Source organism: Balaenoptera borealis, assembly GCF_965194805.1.
Source record: "Balaenoptera borealis genome assembly, chromosome: 21".
Classification (NCBI taxonomy): domain Eukaryota; kingdom Metazoa; phylum Chordata; class Mammalia; order Artiodactyla; family Balaenopteridae; genus Balaenoptera; species Balaenoptera borealis.
Window position 1 is genome coordinate 15,930,996 of NC_138880.1, and position 21,306 is coordinate 15,952,301.

Genomic DNA, 21,306 nt, shown 5'->3' on the forward strand with positions numbered 1-21,306 from the left:
CCCTAATCCCTGCTTCGTGGGTGCTCTCCTGCCGGGCGGCCGGCTTCGCGGGACTGAGGCCCAAATTGCCCACCCTTCCCTGACATAAACGCCCACCTGAGTGGGGACCCGCCCCCTCTTCCTGGCCCCTGGGAGCCTCCCGGTGTAGTGTAGGTGCTCATCTGCGTTTTCTCTAGTTTATGCCCAAGTTACAGACGGACACATAGAGGCAGAGGGCTTAGGAACGCGCAAAGTCAGTCTGATGACTTTGTGACTCCCCAAGTCTAGAGTAGGTCAACTTTAGGAACAAAATAACTCCACTCACCTACCTGACGCGACTCCCTCCACAGTGTAAGACAATTTTCCGTGGTGCCAAATTACTAATGCTTTTCTGGTTTAACCCCGCCCCCCCATCGCGAGGGAGGAGGCCCACAGGTTCCTCTCCACATCTCATTTACTGCCCAACAGCTGGCTAAGGCCTATATTTGGCATTTTTAAAGAGAAAACACCAGGTGAATGTTTTTCACAGGAAAGTCATATCACTGCAACCCAAGCAAGGTCTGCAGTTTTGCCCACAGAAGAGAAGGAAAATGATCTGGTTTTTGTATAATGGGTTATATTTCCTTTAAACTTGGTGGCAGCAGGTTTAAAGCTCTCCGTTGAAAATATTTATAGATTTGATTATAAGGTACTAGATTGTTAATGCTGTCCTTTTTCAAATAGTTAGAAACAATGGCCCAGAGAGGGAAAGTTATTTGCCCAAAATCACACAGCTAATAATATACAAACGTTTTAAGATCACTTTACTCACATTCCACTATTATTAGATCTTAGATAAAAATATTTCACATGAGATTTTCAAAATGGAGCTAAAAGGACTCTTAACCTGAGCATGCTATGTCTGAAACTGGCTAACGTTTAATCAACATCCCTCTTTACAGAGAACAGGCAGTTAGGCTCAAAACTGCTTTGAGTTACATGTGTTTCTACTACACAATTAGCAAATCTCACGACTTCAGAGACGTAGATACACTGCCCCCAAGACAACATCCACATTGAACCTGAAACAGATTGCCAGCTGAGACCCAAGGAGCAGCTCCTAATCATCTGAAGTGTGGTGTATTGGGATTGATTCACAAGTACAACCTTGAATCTAATTCTAGACCCCTGAATTACTGCCTTCCCTCAATAAACAGAAGAATGACATTAGTCAGATGCCCACATACTCATCTGAAACTTGAAACCACAAGTAGTAAAACAAATATCCTTATGCCCATGGACATTTACTTTTGTGATGTATTCCTATCCTTAAGAGCCGCTTGCAAAATGTACAATAGTAATGAATACATGTGTTCATGATTACACAGAAAAAGTATAAGTTGATAAACACGCTTATGTTTCTTATCAAGTATAGTTCAAATCAGGTTTTATTAGGGAATTTCCCCCAAAAGTAAAATATATGGTTCAGAAAATAATATGAAGCATCATTTGTCCTTTGGAATTTCTTCCCCCAATAAATGTGACAAATAGCCACATCTGATTCTGGTGTGAAATAAAATAGTACAATTATGATAATGTGAGGGGGGAAAAATGGGACTGTAGGAGGAATCTTGCCGTGTTCTCCTTGGCATTTGTGAATGATTATAATTCCTGTTTGCTCGTTTATACATTTACGTAACTGGTTCTCATTTATGTAACTTATTTATGTAAGAGGTTGTACTGCCTCTGTGGCCTTTGTGTGCAGCACAATTTCCCTCTGAATCAGGAAGTCTGGGGCAAAACGATCACTGGCTCTAAGACCGGTCACTTGTCTGTCATGCTATGCCACCAAAAGAGGATATGTACTTTGATGCGACTGCTTTTTAAATTCAGAGGAGAGAAAAATTAGTATCTTTCTTCATTCATTTTCTAAAATTTGGACTTTGGTCTCTGACTCACCCAGCAGGCTGCCATGGAGGAGAGGGAATCCTGTGGAAAAAAAAAAACCAAAAGAGTCCTCTGGGCCAAGAGGAATAGGATGGGGTGAAACTCTCCTCTCCTTCCCTTCCAGCGTTACTTGTGTCTTTGCTAACAAAGTAGTAAAATCATGAGATTTGTATTTCATTTCAGTTTTTTTTGTGTTGTCTTCTAAAATAGATCAGTTATGTAAGAGAGTAAGAAGAAAAGCATATCTATTTCCTAATTTGGAAAATGCTTATCACCATCATTCCCTGCGTATCCCTGCCCTCCCCCGCCCCACTGCAACAGAAGGAGACTTTTCCTGATATAGTTAGATAAACTATTTAAGAATCACGTAACATAGTGCTTTTCCTGTGCACAAGTCAGCTGAAGATGTGTATTTGAACCCCTTTTTCTTTCTTTCTTTCTTTTTTTTTTTTTTTTTACTGTGGGTGAATTTACCATTTGTTTCCTCACATTCTTACCATTAAAAAAACAGAAACTGAATTTAAGCTTTAAAGAGCCAAGCAAAATTATGTCCTCTTCCTGATTCATTTCAGTTGGTAACATTCTAGTCAATGCACTGAGAACAGTGAATTCTAAAATGAAACAATCAGTACATACCCAATAGCGTATCAGTACGTAACGCACAGATGGAAGGGACTTTAGAGCCACCTTGCATACCCCTCGTTTTACATACACGGGGACTCTTAGACCTGAGAAGCTGCTGCTTTAATAGAAGTCATACTAGAAAGGGAATCCAGAGACCTGGTCTTGACCGCATCTATGCCTCTATATCCGGGAGGAAATCCCCTGGCCTTGCTGAGCCTCGTTTGCCATGTGAAAAATGCTAGAACTGGAACTCTCTTTCAGGTGCCTTCTGCCTCTGGAGCTGAGTCCTAGGGGTTGGTTTGAACACAGTGAGAGGAGGCAGAGAGCCTCCCAGACACAGGAGCACAGCAATGTGACACCTGATGAAAATATAAGAGCAGAAGGTGAAGGCTGAGAAGAGGGATGAGAAGCACACTTGTTTGGTGCGCGCCCAGCCCTGTCCGGAGGAGGAGGGAGAACCATCTCTGGGACATGAACATCTGCAGTCACTGGACAGGAATCCCCCCATACACCCCTCCTCGCCCCTTATATAAATCTGTGAGAGGCTGGAGGAAAGCCTGGGGGGGGGGAGGGGAGCTGGTTATATAACGGGCATTTGTGGGGAAATTTATATAAGATGCTAAAAATACAGTATATGATTGCTATAATGGTGTTCTAAGTGAAGAGCCCTAATGAGGACAAACTGAGTAGGTTAAATAGAGGTGACGGTAAGTAGATGTCTAAACCCAGTTGCCTGCAATGACTACTGTCTGACCAAGTATACTACCCAGTATTAAAGTATTCTGTTATCCCCTTGGGGAACACTGTCGAAGTGCTCAAGGGCACCATTCTTAATTCTTTTCTAATACTCTGAATAACCTAGAAATACTATGTAACCCATATTCTATTTTATTGGTAGTCAAATTGATAAAATGAATGCAGTTCCCAGTATCAAGCTGTTAAATAGAAACAGACATAGGAAAAAAATCCCATACATTATTTAACAAGTTCTAAGAATTAACTACATATAAACTCTCCTGGATTGTCTATCCTCCTTTCTTGTCCCCCAACCCCTCACCTTAGCACTTACTGTCACCTGACATCATATATATATATATAAGTGTCTCTGTCCTCTAAAATGTAAGCTCCTTGAGAACTGGGATTTCTGCCCATCTTGTTCACTGAGGTGTCTCTAGCACTGAGGGCACTAGATAATCGTTGTTGAATGAGTCACACACAAAGTAATGATATCACCTAATATTCTTCATTCTCATCGGGGATAAAAAGACATTTACCATTAACACACTAGGACAATTTATATTCTTCATTTCTCCTTTCTCTCATATGTCCCATCGGGCCTGCCAGAGAATCCTTTTAGTTCTGCTTTCAGAATATATACAGACTCTGACCCCTTCTCACTGTTTCCTCTGCTCCCAAACCCCTGCCAGCCCCACCATCACCCTGGCTCAAGCTATCAGCATCTCTCCTAAAATAACACAATGGTCTTGGTATTCTTTAGGTAAGAGAAAAAATTTTGCAAGTGGAAACAGATATAGAGAAAAATTATAAGCAGCAAATATATATATGTGCACATGTGTAAATAAATCAAGAAAACAAAGAAATAAACAGCCTAACAGCAAATAAAGCTTTAATAATTTGAAAATTATAAAGCACTATTCGTTTGGATAAGATCTAGCATTATTATTACTATTATTATTTAGAAATGCTTACTAAACTCCTGGGAAAATCAGAAAGTCTTGGAACATCTGAGAAGACCCAGTAGGATGCCTACATGGGTCAAAAAAATCTTGGAGTCATCCTCAACTCCTCTCTTTCTCTCACACTTTACATATGGTGGGCCAGAAAATCCTTTTGGTTCTACCTTCAGAGTGTATCCAGACTCTGACTCCAACTCACTCCCCTCCTGCCACCACCCTGGTCCCAGCCACTAGCAGCATCTCTCACCTAGATTGCTGCCACTGGCCTCTGCTTTTGTCATGACGCCCTTTCATTCTGTTATCGGCACAGCAGCCAGAGTAATCTCCTTAAAACATAAACACTATGCTCCTCAAAACACAGCATCTATTTCTCATTTTAACTCAGAAGAAAATCCAGAGTCCCAACCATGGCCCAGAAGTCAGTACTTTGTCTATCCTACCCTCCAGCTCTTTTGCGCTCTCTTTTCTCACACTTCTCTCGACACAACGGCCTTGCAGGACCTTGGTCCTTTCTGTTCTCCTGGCCAGGGATGCTCTTCTGCTTGAGATCCTCCAGGCTGCCTTTCTCGCTTCCTTTAGACTTTTGAGCAAATGGCACCTGTGATGTCTTGCCTGGTCTCCCTATCTCTTTTTCCTGTTTTTTACCTTTAGCATTTATCCCTAATATACTGCATGTTTTCTTTTTCTTGTTTATTGTCTCCCCCAAAAATACAAATTGTACAGGGAAAACTTTATATAATAAACTGCTTTATTCTCTGTTGGATTTTCAGTGTCTAGAACACGTAATAGGTCCTCAATAAAAAAAACTATTGAATGAAAGAATAAGGAAGGGACTCTGGTGCTCCATACAGACGGTACACAGAGCTTACACACATGTGTGCTTTGATGCTCAGCTTCTGCTTGTGATGGCTTTGGCTATTTGTGCCACAGCTACAGGGGAGAGTGAAGTCTATGGATTTAATGATGCGGAATGGACCTATAACATGATTTCCTAGGAAAGGACTGGACAAAATAATAATTAAATTTGAGAAAGAGAAGTTGTAATATCACCTTAATTGAAAAGGAACACCAAGTGAATTTACTCCTTGAAAGTTCATGTATGTGCTGGGAATCTGGTAAACTGGTAAATCCCCAGTCAACGCCCCACACCCATCGAATACAGAGGAGCCCCTGCTCCTATCCCCCACCCACGTGGTTTTGTTTCATTTGTACATTCCCAGGATTGTACAGCTTGACTGGGCTGTCACCTGGTTTAGAGGATAAAGGCATGCAGTGTACCTTTGCTTGGCTCATTTTCAGCTCCTTTGTGACATTTTTAGAATCTGAGTTATTAGATAAATCATAAGGATTCAAGTTTGCAATTCATAAAATAATGAGTGACTTGGACAAAGTGAATATTTGTAGAATTTCATCTGAAAGACTGAAGTATGTTGATTGTATGGGGAGGGGGTTGGAACTGGTGGAGGAAATCATGCATGTTAGGTAGGAAAACACCAGTGACTAGGTTAGGTCAGATGATCTGTGTCCCAAGACAGTCTACAAGGTCAGTGTCAAAAAAAGGAGAGATGATGGAAGAGTTCATAACCAGGAGGTGAACATGTATAGATCAGAGAGTCAAAATAAGGACATAATGGTAGAATAAGCAACCAGGTTAGTCGTTGAGAAAGTTAAGAGAAAGAAGCGGAGGAGGAAGATATGGAACACAGACTGATACGCATTATAGGTCATCTTTATTCAGCGTCCAGTGCATGCTGTAGGCCAGGCTGGTTTAGGGCCTTGCTCCAGAGAGAAGGATCTCTTTTCCATTTCTTTTCCAGCTGTGACATAGCTAGATGAAGCGACATTCTTTCAAACTTAAGTGAGATAAATAAACAACACGAAGAACTCTTTCATCCAGCATGGAATACTAGTTATCACAAAAATAAACAAAATGCATTATTAAAGGGTTTTGAACAAGTTTAAGAATTGGTACATTAAAATACTACTAAAGGAAGTCAGACTCTACCGAAATTTAATTTAGTCAGGGAAGACAATGCTTTCCTATGATCCATCCTTTGGTATTTCTGTCGATAAGAGAATACTGGGCTGAATGGTCCAGGGATCTAACCCAGTAGGATAGATCTCATATTCTTATGTCTCTACTTAGTTAATCACATCAACTCCCTTAGGAAACCAAATCAAAAACACGTGATAAATTTGAATAAAATGCCTTGTAATCAGAAATGCCTTGACCAGAGCTCTAAGTAAAATGTGAAGTATAGGAACATGTTTCAGTATACAAGTGTCAGTTTTGATGACCCTTCCCAGTGCTAGCTGATTAACTCATATGAACCCCCAGAATTCTGGCCACTAATTTAACCTGATCCTGACTCTGGTTTTGTCTGTGAAAATTCAGGACCTGAAATCTGACTCATGTCTAAGGTGACAATACTTCTCATCCAGCGTGGAGGGAACCAAAGCTTCCCACATGCACATTTATTACCAGGGTAATTTTTCTACAAGTGCCTTTGGCCTTAGAAGATTTATTAATCCAGTTATCAAGATATCATTGTCCCCTATTACATCAACTCTGGTCTAAAAAAATTAAGGCCTGTCCCATAGGCAGGCTTCTCTAGATTTGGATCAAATCTTTCTGACCAGAAGGGGTACTTTGAGTAACAAAACAGCTCATTTTTGTTTCCCTTAAATTTGATGTGGCCAAGTTATCTGGCTCCAAATATAACTAAATAACTCAAATGCAGCCAGCAAGAGCTGAGTTTATGAAGCTTTCATCTATATCTGTTTACATAAACAACTTGCTTCAAGAATGTCTTGGAATTGTTTATATGATAAATCAAAGTTGTTTTGTGTTTATCTGGGGGAAAAAAAATAGAGCCACTTCAACACATAAGAAAAGTTTGCAACGGCCGAGACGGTGTGAGTTAAAAGACACTGTTGTGTGCCGTAAGGCCAAAACCCCTTTTACCCAGAGAGTAAACCACCTGGATTCTGTACACCCATGGTCAAAGTTTCTCCAATTCTGTGTACGATGAGGGGGTTGTGACACATAATTTCTGAAGTCCCTTCCAGCTCAGAGAGGCTGTCATTTCTGAACAAACAGACCCCTGCCTTTTCATACTTTTCCAGTGTAAAACCAAGCAGTTTGGGCCCACAGGTGAAATTTTTCATTTTGTAATTAAGAAACCCCCCTTGGGTCTGCCCCCAGAGGGGTGGGCCGTTCCCTATGGAGGCGGAGTCGACACAAGCGCACCGCGCTTCCACCCAGGGTGTCAGCGCAGTGGCGGGGTTTGGGGGCGGAGGGCTGTGTCCCTACCCGGAGGAGTGGGGACAAAAGGTAAAGGGCGGTGTGGCGGCTCCAGGTGACAACGGCAGCAGAGGCTTAAAGGTGGCCCCACAGGGTGGTTCAGGCGGAGGCTCAGAAGAAGGCGAGAAGCTGAGCATCTCGGCTCAGGTCAAGGGATGCGAAGGTGACCGGGCCTGTCCGCGAGGCTACGCGAGGCCCCTCCCGAGTGCGCCACCACATCTGGCTCGGTGCCCTCGGATGGGCGCAGTCTGGATCCAGACCCCAGGCTCGTCCCCAGCTGGCTGCAAAGGGCCGAAGGGAGGGTAATCTGCGCCCCCTTCCCTTCTGAGCGCCCCCTACCCGGGGGCTCTGGAGCAGAAGTGGGGCCTGCGCAGACTGCGGCTCAGCCCCCTGCCGGCCAGGCCTGCGGAACACAGGAGGCCCGCGAGATGCGGAGGCATGCAGAGCTGTCTTGATAAATGATGGCCGTGAGCTGCGCATCCGCGCGTCTGCGTTACCTTCTTAGCCAGGGGAAAGCAGCGTGCAGTGAGCGTGCTTACTACCTGCACAAGGGAGCGTGTGGTAACTCAAGTTCGCAGCGATCTTTCAGAGCGACTTTAACCAGACCAGCAAAGAGAAGTGATCCACGGACACGCCAAGTGCAAATGGTGACGGGGATCCACCAGCCCCAGCCTCTCATTACCTGATGCTATGCTCCTGGCCCAACCAGCTGTAAGCGGCGCGCCAGGTGTGGCGAGACACCAGGGAAAGAGGCCGGGGCCTACAAAGACCTTGGAGCTAACCAGGCAGCTTCCCTTGAAGTTTGTAAAGATAGCCATCCACAGTCAAGACACACAACAGCGCCACCGGAAACTAGACACTGTCCACTCTTTTCACCTTCAGCTGTGTCCCCTTCAGTTGCAAGAGATGTCTCTGCTCACTGGAAAAACCTTCTTTAGCCCCCAAGACCATCAATGGAGGCTTACAGTTGAACCCAGGCCAACCCAGCTGAGGAACATAAGGGACTTACCTGTGTTTGAGGCCAAGCCCAGAGGCCACGGAGCTCCAGGGAGAAGGGGATCACCCCCAGGTCAGCATCAGGAGCCTTCCCATGGTGTTTGGGGCTACCTCCTCTGTTATGCTGAAGGCAAAGGAATCCAATATGCCTCCTGCACGTCCTGTGTTCATGGAAGCACACTCTCTCTCCCAATCACAACACCCGCAGTGCCTGACAAAGGGGCAGCGGTGTTAATGACGTCAAATCCAAGGTGGCAGAGGCGAGCAGGTGGAGGCCACTCCTTTATTCTTATCCTTCTGATAATTACCTTTGCAAAGTACAGAGCATGCACTGACTTTCCAAGGCTTTATAATGTTGTCCAAAATATAGATATTAATAATATAAACATAAATTAGTGTGCCATGAAATATGTAAGAAAAGAAAATCGTTTTCCAACAATGGGTGGGAGAGAGGTTGTGAAGCAGTGGCTACAGAGTACATAAGAAAATTACGAATCATTCTGTTGTTTTGAGAGGGGATCTAAATTGGGAAACAGATAAACTTATCTCCCTCCCCTCTTAATCAATGACTGGAAACTAGGTGGTAGGAGTAGAACGGTATACATATTTCAGGAAAGGAAATAAAATGTCTTATTGCCTGAAGATACCGTATAATTGCTTCTTTCTCACAGTATTGCCTTGTCCTAGCCTTGGGTAGTTTGTAGGGGAAAAAGTCTTTTCACCTGCTCTGGTTTTATACACCAAGAGAATGAGAGGTTCACGAGGTTCACGTCTGGTGTCAGATCTAAAATTAAGGCCCGATATTCTCTGTTGCCTTGATATGTGGTGAGATTGGGAGGGCCCTGAATATCCTAATAGGAAGTTCCCCTCCCCACTCTGCTCCCATGGATGAAGTCCCAGCCAAATAAGCCTCCAAATCAAGGAAGCCAAAGGCAGATCCTACTTAACCTGCAGTAGTGAGTTTCAGTTCCCTGCCAGCTAGTAGAATTATTCAAACAAGCCAATCACATCCTCCAAAGGAACCAGATGTCACCTCAGTCTCTTAATACTACAGGTTCACTTTGTTCCTGGGTGGCCCTACGTGGCATGCAGTATCCTCTCCTGGGCTGTGGAGCTCACCTGTCCAGCGTCGGTGTCATGTTTGGCTATCCCAGTAACCCTTGGGCAGGAATCCCTCCCTCTCCAATGGGATGAACAGGAGTCGATTAAACTATGTTTTATCCACTGAAATAGAATCTTTGTTAAAATAAAAATCTGTATGTTTAAATAAAATAAGGCTGTGTGTGATTTTAGAAAGCACAGACAGCAAGTATTTTTCACCAATAACTGGACAGCTAGAAAAAGTGATCTCCCTGGATATTTTCTTTTTATCATAGCCTGTCCTTGTGAGAGACTGGCAGTAAAAGTATAAGTGGTTGGCCAGCCATACAGTGTCGTGGACAGCACAGATTATCATGACAGCAGTGACTCCGGAAATTAGTTAGTGCTGGATAAAGGAGAGAGCCATTGTTTCCCAGGAAGCAAACGAGACAAATACAAGAAACAAGGCCTCCCACCAATTTATTTATGTGTGGGTTAGGAGTGTGATTAACACCCATTGTTTACCTGATCAAATATAAGAGCTAAGCTCCCAGGGGTCCTGCAGGACAGCAGACATGAGGGCTCTAGGAGAAAGGTATGAGTGAGAAAGAAGGGGAAAGAGGGGAGGTATTATCATCAAGTTAGTTCTGACCCATTGCACATGCCAATCAGGGGCACAGGGACCCTCTATGCTTTCTACCCAGGGATGATTTCCTCCCCTAGTGTCAGGGGCCAAGGCAGTCAAGGCCAGTGCAGGCTGCATAAAGAAAAATTAAAAAATTAAAAATAGAACTACTATATGATCCAGCAATTCCATTTCTGGGTATTTATCTGAAGAAGATGAAAACACTAATTCGAAAAGACACATGCATCCCAATGTTCATAGCAGCATTATTTACGATAGCCAAGATATGGAAGCAACCTAAGTGTCCATCCACAGATGAATGGATGAAGAAGATGTGGTATGTGTATACAATGGCCTATTACTCAGACACAAAAAAGAGTGAAATTTTGCCATTTGCAACCACATGGATGGACCTGGACCTCAGCAAAATAAGTTAGACAGAGAAAGACACTTATATGTGGAATCTAAAAAATAAAACAAATGAATGAATATAACAAAACAGAAACAGACTCACAGATACAGAGAACAAATCAGTGGTTTGAGAGGGGAGAGGGATGGGGGAGGGGCAAGAGGTACAAACTATTAGGTATAAAAGAAGTAAGATACAAGGAGGTAATGTACAGCACAGGGAATATAGCCAATATTTTATAATAACTTTAAACAGAGTATAATCTATAAAAATACCAAATCACTAAGTTGTATACCTGAAACTAATATAATATTATAAATCAACATACCTCAATAAATAAAAAAGATGATGTTACACACTAATGTAATCCTGGCAAGTAGCAGAGAGGTGTGGTGTGCTCCAAGGACAAAGAACAGGTGAACTCAAAGGGCCAATACTGCCAGAACAAAGAGTTACAGGACTCCTATGACTCTGTCACAGTGTGACCACTGCAACGTCCCAGAGCCCCCCCAGGCAGCATGCCCTGTCCCTTTCCCATCCCACATAAGGAGAGACATTTGCCGTGTTTTTCTCCCGCTCAGCACGCTGAAAGTATACATACTCTGCCCGGTCAGCAGATGACTTACAGGTTCCCTGGCTATAAAAACAGGCAAGCAACCCATGCTCACTGTCGACTTTCCCTGGCTACCAGGAAGTTGGCCCGCTGTTCTTGCAGCGACCCTTCTCTTTAACAAACTCTATCTTCCTTACATTCTGCCTTGTGTCTGGAAATTCTTTTCCAACCGGCGCTCGGACCACGACATTTTGGTGGCCCGTACAGGGATAGCTCCTGGGGGGATCTCCTCCCCCGACCTCCTCTCCTCATTTCTTGGGACCCTCTGTGAACAGGCAAGCTGCCGGGGAAGCAACAGAGGACTCTGGCCAGGGCCACACCCCGGTGTGTTCCGAAGGCTCCACGGCTCACTTCGCCCCAGTAACTGCCGCCCAGAACGGGTGAGGGTCCCTCTGTCTTCCTTCTGACTGAGGACTAGGCCGATTAGTATCGTGCGGGCACGGGTCAGGCATTTAAAAGCCATCAGGGCGCCTGCCGCTTGAAGACTCCCGTGAAAGGATAAGGCGGTCACGGAATGGACCAGGCTGTTAGAGCATCTGCCCCCAGCAAGACAACTTCCGTGCACCATGAGGCACACACTGGTTCAAGCAGAACACTGAGCCCCCTCCCCTTGGCCGCCGCCTTCCCGGCAGGACTACGAGGCTGATTCCTCAGCCTGTCTTCTCTGTCGCTTTCACCTTTTTCTCGGTCCGGATTGACTTACAGGAGCCTAGGCGTTGCCTCTGAGCCATCCCAGGAGTGCGTTTCACGTTTCAGGGCATCGCCAAGCGGTGAGTCACCCGGTGGGTCCCGGGAATCAATCTCTCTTTTCTTTCTTTCCCTGCCCGAGTCGCATGGTACCTCAGTCATATGGTTGGTGCCTCAGTCGCACGCTCAGGGGTCACCTCTCACGGTCGGATGCGATTGTTGGGACAGTCGGCCCATTTTGTGCCTTAGTCGCACGGAGAAGTCACCGGGACAAAGGGGACGCCTCTCTGTCAGCCGGTGACTCTCAGTATGCCCATTCTACGGCATACAGGCTAAGAATGGGTTCTGGTACGTCTCGGGAGCCTCCCTCAGACTCACCCCTCTGCTGTATCCTCAGGAAGTGGAAAAAATTTGACCCTGAAAATCTCAAAAAGAAGAGGCTCATTTTCTTTTGTAACACGGCTTGGCCCCAGTATAAACTGGGGGACCAAGAACAATGGCCTCTTAATGGCACACTAAATTATAACACGATCTTCCAACTTGATCTCTTTTGCCGGAAACAAGGAAAGGACTCAGAGGTTCCTTATGTCCAGACCTTTATGGCCCTTAGTCAGGATCCGGATCTGAGGGACTCATGCCGCATGTGTCTTTCTGTTGCTGCCTTATCCCCCTGACCCCCTCTGTCTCCCTCTCCATCAGATCTCCTAGACGACCCTCTACTCAACCTTTCCTGTCCCCCACCACATCAACCCCCTTTGCTTCAGCCCCATCTCCACCTCAACCCACAGCTCCCCATCAGCCACCCCCTTATCAGGGCGAAAGCCCCATCTCCCCTCCCCACACAAGATTGAGGAATGCCCAACGCCAGGAAGTAGCAAATGGAGACACGGGCACTATTACAGTTCATGTTCCCTTTCCCGTGTCTGACATTTCCCAAATTCAAAACAAGTTAGGTTCCTTCAGTCCGGATCCCACGACTTTTATTAAGGAATTTCAGGCCCTCACTATAGCCTTTGACCTGACCTGGCGAGACATTCATGTAGTCCTGACCACTTGTACTCATGAAGAGAAAAACAGGATATGGGCATTAGCCCAAGCTTGGGCAAGACGAGGCACAGCTCTGTCTCCAAAACCCGGATGGTTGGGGACCCATTTGGGGCTGGCTTAATGACTCTCTTTGTAACTACACCCTCAATTTTAATCAGACTAGCCTGGAGCGGAATCCTGGTCAGAGGAAAATAAATATAATGTACATGAAGGTAATTTCACTTTGTGTTGGGGAAATTCAAGGAAAGATGCGACTAAGAAATATATTAACGAAGACCATATCCCCATAAACAGCTCGGCCCCGGGAACTAAATACATGGGCATCGGTGTGAGCACGGGACACTTACTTAGTTTAACCTCCCGGCAAGATTCTCCTCCAGAATATAACATAATTCAGCTATATTCAGAAACTTGTTATGCCAATCCCCCCATCACACTCATAATCAGTCAGAGCCTGGATTCTCCCCTTTATGTATAGATGATTACTTCCTCGGAGTTCGGCCTTCCCAGTATAATCCTAGGCCACGGGACCCCAGTCTATTTCCAGAGGAAAACTCCCAAAAGGTCAGGGCTTGGCTCTGGGCACCCAAAGCAGGGGTATCCTTGAGGGGCACTGGATTTTCATCTCTATGTGGTAACGGGGTCTATCTGGATCTTCCCACACTTTGGAGGGGCTCCTGCACAATTATTGCTGCAGTCCCAGAGGCTACCATTATGACTACAAAGGATTTAGCTTCCTCAGGAGGCATTCCCAACCTTGCGTCCTTCCTCGAGGAGGCCTTAAGACCTGTCTGGGAGAGACAAAAACAAACCACTGATTAAGGGGGACATGCTTATGATAACCCAATTCTTGATCGCCCCAAAATAATACATAGCATCTTTAGAGGGCTCTTCTGGTTTGCAGGCGTACCCCTTAGAGAGGAGCGTTCTCCATCTCACCATCATGGTCCAGGAACCTTAGAATCTGGAAGGTTGGAAACTTGGAACCTTGGAAGGCTGCGGTAGCAGCCACCGAGGAACAGCAGTCAGCCCTAGGCTCTCTGGCCAAGGTGGTTTTACAAAATAGGAGGGCCCTTAGTGTTATAACAGCTGAAGCGGGCGGTGTCTGTGCCCTACTAAATGAGACAGGCTGCTTCTATATTAATACCTCCGGCCACATTGAAGAAGACCTTCAGATTCTAAAGAAAAACATCAAATTAATAGAAGATTTAAAAGAGAGAGCAGGACAGGGCCCCAGCTGGCTTTCCAGCCTCATCTCCTCTATGGGGATCCAGATATGGACATGGCTATTGCCCTTGTTGGGACCATTAATCCTGATAGCCTTTGTTTTGTTGTTTGACCCCTGCATTATTAACACATTATCTAAGTTCATCTCCCGACAGGTTCAAAAGATTTAATTCCAGATGGTGCTACAACAAGGGTACCAGCCAGTTGGCACATGGACTACATTGGAACAAGCCGCCTTATCATTCTGTGGGCTCTCATCCCCTCCGTAAATATACCCTGACAGAGAATGGGCATTGGGACCCAGGGCCCCTACAACACCCCTGCCCAGCAGGAAGCAGCCAGAGAGATTGTCACCCCTTCTCCTTACAAAAAGGGTTCCTGAATGCCTGAGAAGGAGCTAGGCAGGTAGGTAGACATGAGCAGCGTATGCAATAGGGCCAAAGAATTGGTGCTGTAAATAAAGAGAGGGGGGAATGTGGTGTGCTCCAAGGACAAAGAACAAGATAAACTCAAAGGGCCAATATTGCCAGAACAAAGAGTTACAGGACTCCTATGACTCTGTCACAGTGTGACCACTGCAACGTCCCAGAGCCCCTCCCAAGCAGCAGGCCCCGTCCCTTTCCCATCCCACATAAGGAAAGACATTTGCCGTGTTTTTCTCCCGCTCAGCACGCTGAAAGTATACGTACTCTGCCCGGTCAGCAGATGACTTACAGGTTCCCTGGCTATGAAAACAGGCAAGCAACCCATGCTCACTGTCGACTTTCCCTGGCTACCAGGAAGTTGGCCCGCTGTTCTTGCAGTGACCCTTCTCTTTAATAAACTCTATCTTCCTTACTTTGTGCCTTGTGTCGGGAAATTCTTTTCCAACCTGTGCTCGGACCACGACAGGAGGCCTTTGACCTCCTGAAGGCAGCACTGTGGTTGGGTGGCTGCCGCTGCTCGTGTTTGTGACAGGCACCTTCAGAGTGCTCCCCTAAGTGGACCACACAGCCTTGCTTGCACATCATCAAATGCAATTGGGCGGTCCATTGTCATAGTAGCTGCCATTTATTAGCTACTATGTGCCACACACTTGTGCATTATCTCCTTTCATTTGCTTAACAGCTTTTTGAGATAGGCACTATTATCCACATTTTACCAATGAGAAAACTGCATTAAGTAACTTATTCAAAGTTGCACAGCTAATAAGAGGTACAGCCTAGATTCAAACCTGGAGCCAAGGTTCGTAATAGCAACCAGGATGTGTCTGGACATTTCTGGGGAGAAGAGACTAGAGAAGGGGGCTACTTAGGACAATCAACTCCAACTGTGATGCTAATAAAGAGAAGTCACGGCTTTCATACAAACACAGATAATTTTGTTTTAGAGGAAAAAAAAAAAATCAACCAGGTGTCCCATTAGCATACACCATTAGCGTCTAGTTGGAACACAGATGGATCCCTGTAATAGGAAGTGACGATCCAGTTAAAGAAGATGAAATAAATGCATATCCATATTGTGTATTTTGATGCTGCTCTCCAAAGAGCTTGCAACTTATTGCACAAATTTATTGAAGTAGGATTTTGTGTTGTATATAAAGCACAATCCAAAACATGCATACTCTGAAGGGCACTAACAGCCAGAGCTGCATCGGTTGTGTGTTTATTTCTCCTTTCCTTACATAAGCGTGTTTACACAACATCAATACGCAGAGCAGCAGCCAAATGATGCTGTGCTGATGGGAACAGACAAGTTCTGCCGAGCTCAGCACTTCAGGACAGCGCTGCCTTCTGAAGGTACCTTGTCATGAGAAATGCTCACCCTGAGAACACACCTCCTAGAGATGTATAGTCGGTTCATTTAATTTTAGTGCTTCTTTTGGGTTGAGAGTAGCTTGTCTTTAATTTCCATTTATGGTTAGGTTTTGATTTAAGGAATTGTAAATCCTTCAAAGGCTAAAAAACTGACCTGGCTGAATACCTGGTCACCTTCCTAAAGGTCTCTTGTAAGAATTCTTTGTTAGGAAGTATTTCAGATATAATGATTTATAATGGCATTTACAGAGCTTAATGTTAGTTCTGAAGGATTCACTTGTAACTTATGTAGATTTGAGTTACATTCATGCTAATTGTCTTAGTTCAGAAAAGTGTTTATATAGACATTAAATCACTGTGTTTTGGGAGACAACGTCTTCCATTAGACCTGCCTGTGGTTAGACAACATTACTTCAGTCTCCCTCAGCTCTTATTTTAATTAGTGATTATGTACATCCCATAAGTATATAATTATCTGTACATATCTGCTCTACAGCCTCTAATTTGCTTTGACTCTTTTTTTTAATTACATTGAAAATCTTCTTTTTAGGATAGATATATGTCTTCCTCCTCCATAAGCCCCAAAACTCCTAGCAGAATACTCTGAACACACACACACACACACACACACACACACACACACACACACACACCCCAGGATTTTGTCTGACAACAAGAGTTCCAAGTCAATTAGTGAGTTTTAAGTCGCGTAGCTTTGGAAGTACCTCATAGGAATCAAACCTAAATGATTCCTCCCAGATACAAGCCATCTCTTGGGTGGTTTCTTGTCTTCCAATTACTTTTTTATGTAATCAAATGGCCACACACTCCTCTGAGAGCCCACGTTAGAAGGAAATTCACCATCTACACGAGCATGCATCTGTAAAAGATCTTACTGTATCCAGAGGCTAAAGATAGTTTAAATGTACATCCTATTTCTGTGTTATTTACCTCCTTTCTTATTCACTTTTTTTCAGCCTTTTCACTTAGATCTATCGGTAATATTCAATACTTCATTTTCCCAAGCCCATGTCTTCAAGTATTTCTAGAGCTCTTTTGTGTCCATCACTTACCTTATTTATAAAAATCAAATATTTTGAAGTCTGAACTTCTCTAATGGTTAAATTGGGAGACAGATTATTTTCCATGGCAAAGGATTCTTCACTTTACAAACGGGACCAAGGACCTTTAATCTCTTCTTTGTATAAACATTATTGAGCACATCTGCAAGATGAAAAGAGTTCTGTGGATGGATGGTGGTGATGATAATACAATAATGTGAATGTACTTAATGCCACTCGACTGTACACTGAAAAGTGGTGAAGATGGTAAGGGTTACGTTAGGTGTATTTTACCACAATTGAAAAATGTATATTATTGAGCACCTACTGTGGGCCTGCACTGTGCTCGATGCTGTGGCCATGGCACTGGCGAGACAGATACTGTCACTGCCCACACATCCTGGTCTAGTGGGACAGTATAGTCTACTGACCAGGTAATGCTTCCCATGTGGCACGGTGCTGTGTAAGATGTGTAAGATATGTCACTGTAACTGAAAATCTGGCAGTGGGCACCTAATTTACCTACAGGAGCTCACAGAAAGCCTAACATCGAGAGGTGATGTTAACATGAGATGGGTTTGGTCATTTCAAGTCGGCAGAGAAGGGCTTCAGTGTTGAGGGATCAGCCTGGGCAAAGGGTTATGAGGTCAGAAATAATTCCGTGTGTTTGAGCAACTGAAGGAAGGCCTGGTGTGGCTGAAAAAACTTATTGGGAGCAGAGGAAAGTGTGGAATGACAAGAAGTTGGAGAGGAGCCAGCATCCTGATCATTCAGATAAAAAAGATTTGGATTTTACTTCAGGTCAAAGGAAAGCCACTGAGAGGTTTTAAGCAGGGGATTGACCTGGTCTTATTTACATTTTAAACAGACCACTCTGATTGCAGTATAGAGGCTGGGTTGAAGGGGAAGGAGTAGAAGCGGAGAGAATACATAAGAAACTCTTTGAGCACTTCCCACTACTGCATCTAAAAATGTAATTAAACCTAAAAATACAACAGAAATTATATTTTTTCAGGGGTAACTTTTAGGTGGACTAAATGCAAAATACATCTATTAGTATTGGTTTCTTTTGTTATAGGAATCTAAATTTTTTCTTTGACTTTTTTCTAGGCCAGTACACTTTAATTTGCTTTTCCTTGTATTTTTGCTGAATATACAGTGAATGACTTTTGACCAATGAGATAATTTACAATAAAGCTATTTGTAATCTGTCCAACATTACTCATAAGTAATGTATTACTATTGCTGTTATTTAAATATCAGATGATAAAGATAATCTAAACAACATTTCACTTGCTGAAAAGATATTCCTAAATTATTGATTGTTGTCTTACCCTCAGAGGTTGATATTGTCGTTTGATATTTGATCCATCTTATTTGAACCATCCAGTTCTTCCCCGGCTGATGGACCCTGGAGTCCAAAGAGGAGGGTCCTGGGGAAGGAGCACATCTCTGGAGTGGGCCACATACTTCAAGAGATGTCTTGTTTCAACACTAAAAAATTAAAACTCTTGAATCACCAAAAACCAAGGACTGGCAGAAAACACACATGGAATGAGGGAAGAGTTCCCATTACCAACAGTGAAGATAAAGTCACATTGATAAAATGTACCAAGGCATTCCTGGCCACATTGCATCCTCAGTATTCACTTCATGAAGCAGAAGCCCTCTAAAGTACCTGGCACATAGTAAGTGCTCAGTAAATGGAGGCCATTATTTTCTTATTACTCCAAGAGTTTTATATATGTGTGTGTGTGTGTATATATTTATGTATTTTTTGATACTTAAAGAAGATACATCACAACTGTGCCTACTGCATTGCTCAAAACCTTCACGGGCTGTTCAAACTAGAAAACAGGACTTTGTGTCCCTACCCTAGGAGTGGTGATTTGAGAGGTCATCTAAGCACCATCATCCTACCTGCAGAATTCCCACACACTTTTCCATGGCTCGCCGTCCTCATCCTCTGCTCTGTGTCACTCTATGTCTATCCAGATCCAGCAACTATATCCAGAAAATATATCTAGAAATAATTGAGAAGCAAGGGTGTAGAAGGAGGAAAGTGTATATTGGTTCAAGGATATTAACTGCTGAAGCAAATAAACCCTAACATTTCAGTTAACGTAATGGAAGTTTTTTCTTTCCTCACACAGTAGTCTAAATTGAGTCGGAAGATAGTGATGAGGAGGTGGGGCCGGGTCTGCTCCACACAGTCATTCGGGGATCCAACTTCCTAGAGGCCCTGCCCTCTTACACATGTGGCTTCTTCGGGAGGGAGGTAGGGGGAAATGGTGAGTTGTTGTTCAACAGGTAAGAAGTTAGTCATACAAGAGGAATGAGTTCTAGAGATCTGTGGTGTAACATAGTGCCCCTTGTTAACAATATGCTATTGTGCACTTTGAAATATATTAAGGAGGTAGAACTCATGTTAAGTGTTCTTATGACAGTTTCTAATCCCAAACAATAGAAATAGAAATTAGAAAGAAAAGACTATATATATATATATATATATATATATATATATATATATATATATATATATACATACATATATGATGTTTGTGTATGTAAGTACATATGTAATTTTTAATTGCCCTGAAAAACTCTTAGGTAAAAAGTTTAAAATTTCAGTTACGTTTTTATATTAAAATAGTGACAATGCAGATACTCTTTATCAAATGTTATGTTGTTCATATGGTGAACTGAACTTAGAGAACTCTAACTTCTTATACTCAAATACATTCATTATTAAACAATAAATGAAAACAGATGAAGAAAATACTCAAAGGAATTTAAAAGAGGTGATGCAGAATAAAACTGAGGAGCACCAAAGTATGGAATTCATAAAGATAAAAGCAGAAGTTAATTAATCAGATAACAGAAATACATCACATCTTAAACATCTTTCATAAACCTTGTAAGTGGTAACACAAGAAGTCTTTAGATACAAGATCTCGGGAACTAAGAAATATGTATATGGGACTTCCCTGGTGGCACACTGGTTAAGACTCTGCCTGCCAATGCAGGGGACACGGGTTCTATTCCTGGTCCAGGAAGATCCCACATGCTGCGGAGCAACTAAGCCCGTGTGCCACAATTACTAAGCCTGCGCTCTAGAGCCCGTTGGCCACAACTACTGAGCCCATGTGCCACAGCTACTGAAGCCCGCACACCTATAGCCCATGATCCGCAACAAGAGAAGCCACCGCAATGAGAAGCCCGCACACCGCAACGAAGAGTAGCCCCCGCTCGCCACAACTACAGAAAGCCCGCACACAGCAACAAAGACCCAATGCGCCAAAAATCAAAAAATAATTAAAAAAAAGAAATACGTATCTAAATCCATATCAACCAATGTTAACTTCACTTGCAAGGTGTGAAGATTTGCTAACAATAATGCATTATAGCTTCCATTTCTTGTTGAAATGGCTTACCATCACCTCCTATGCAAGCCCAGACTGATGCTTAAGATTCAGAAATGCACTATTGTAGATACATCAAAAGATCTTCCTATGACGACATTGTTTTCTGTTATGAAAATTTGGAAACAACCTAAATGTACAAAAAAGAGTCATAGTTTAATAAATTATTCCATTCTTATAATGTAATACTATGCAATCAATAAACTGGTACCATAGAATAATATCAAATAACTTGGGGAAGTGTTCTCAATATATTCAGATTCCAAAAAAGCAACTCAGAAATTGGACTGTAATCTCATTTATTTAAATACAGAAAGAGAAGGGGGGGCGAGGAAGGGAAACACCAGAAATTGTAGATGAAAATGTATAGTGGGGTTACTAGTGATCTTCTTTCTTTGTGCTTCCCTGAATTTTTTCAGTTCTAACATGAACTTATTACTTTTATATTCATGAAAATAAACCATAAATATTACATTTTTAAAAATGCCGGGGCTTCCCTGGTGGCGCAGTGGTTGAGAATCTGCCTGCCAATGCAGGGGACACGGGTTCGAGCCCTGGTCTGGGAAGATCCCACATGCCACGGAGCAACTGGGCCCGTGAGCCACAACTACTGAGCCTGCGCGTCTGGAGCCTGTGCTCCGCAACAAGAGAGGCCGCGATGGTGAGAGGCCCGCGCACCGCGATGAAGAGTGGTCCCCACTTGCCGCAACTAGAGAAAGCCCTCGCACAGAAACGAAGACTCAACACAGTCATAAATAAATAAATAAATAAATAAATAAATAAAAGAACGTGAATTTCTTTAAAAAAAAAAAA

The 21,306-nt window shown here is 43.5% G+C and overlaps 1 long non-coding RNA gene across 2 annotated transcripts; it reads right to left on the reverse strand.

Annotated features, from left to right (window-relative positions):
- Window positions 1–309: 309 nt before the first annotated feature.
- LOC309619673 lies at window positions 310–21,306 on the reverse strand. Of its 2 annotated transcripts, none has more exons than XR_014239143.1 (3): window positions 20,506–21,306; window positions 17,084–19,075; window positions 310–13,778 (listed from the first exon to the last, which is right to left on the reverse strand). It is a non-coding gene; the product is annotated as an uncharacterized lncRNA (long non-coding RNA). The 2 variants fall into 2 exon arrangements; XR_014239144.1 differs by lacking the exon at window positions 20,506–21,306 and having other exon boundaries at window positions 17,084–18,565; window positions 18,992–19,575.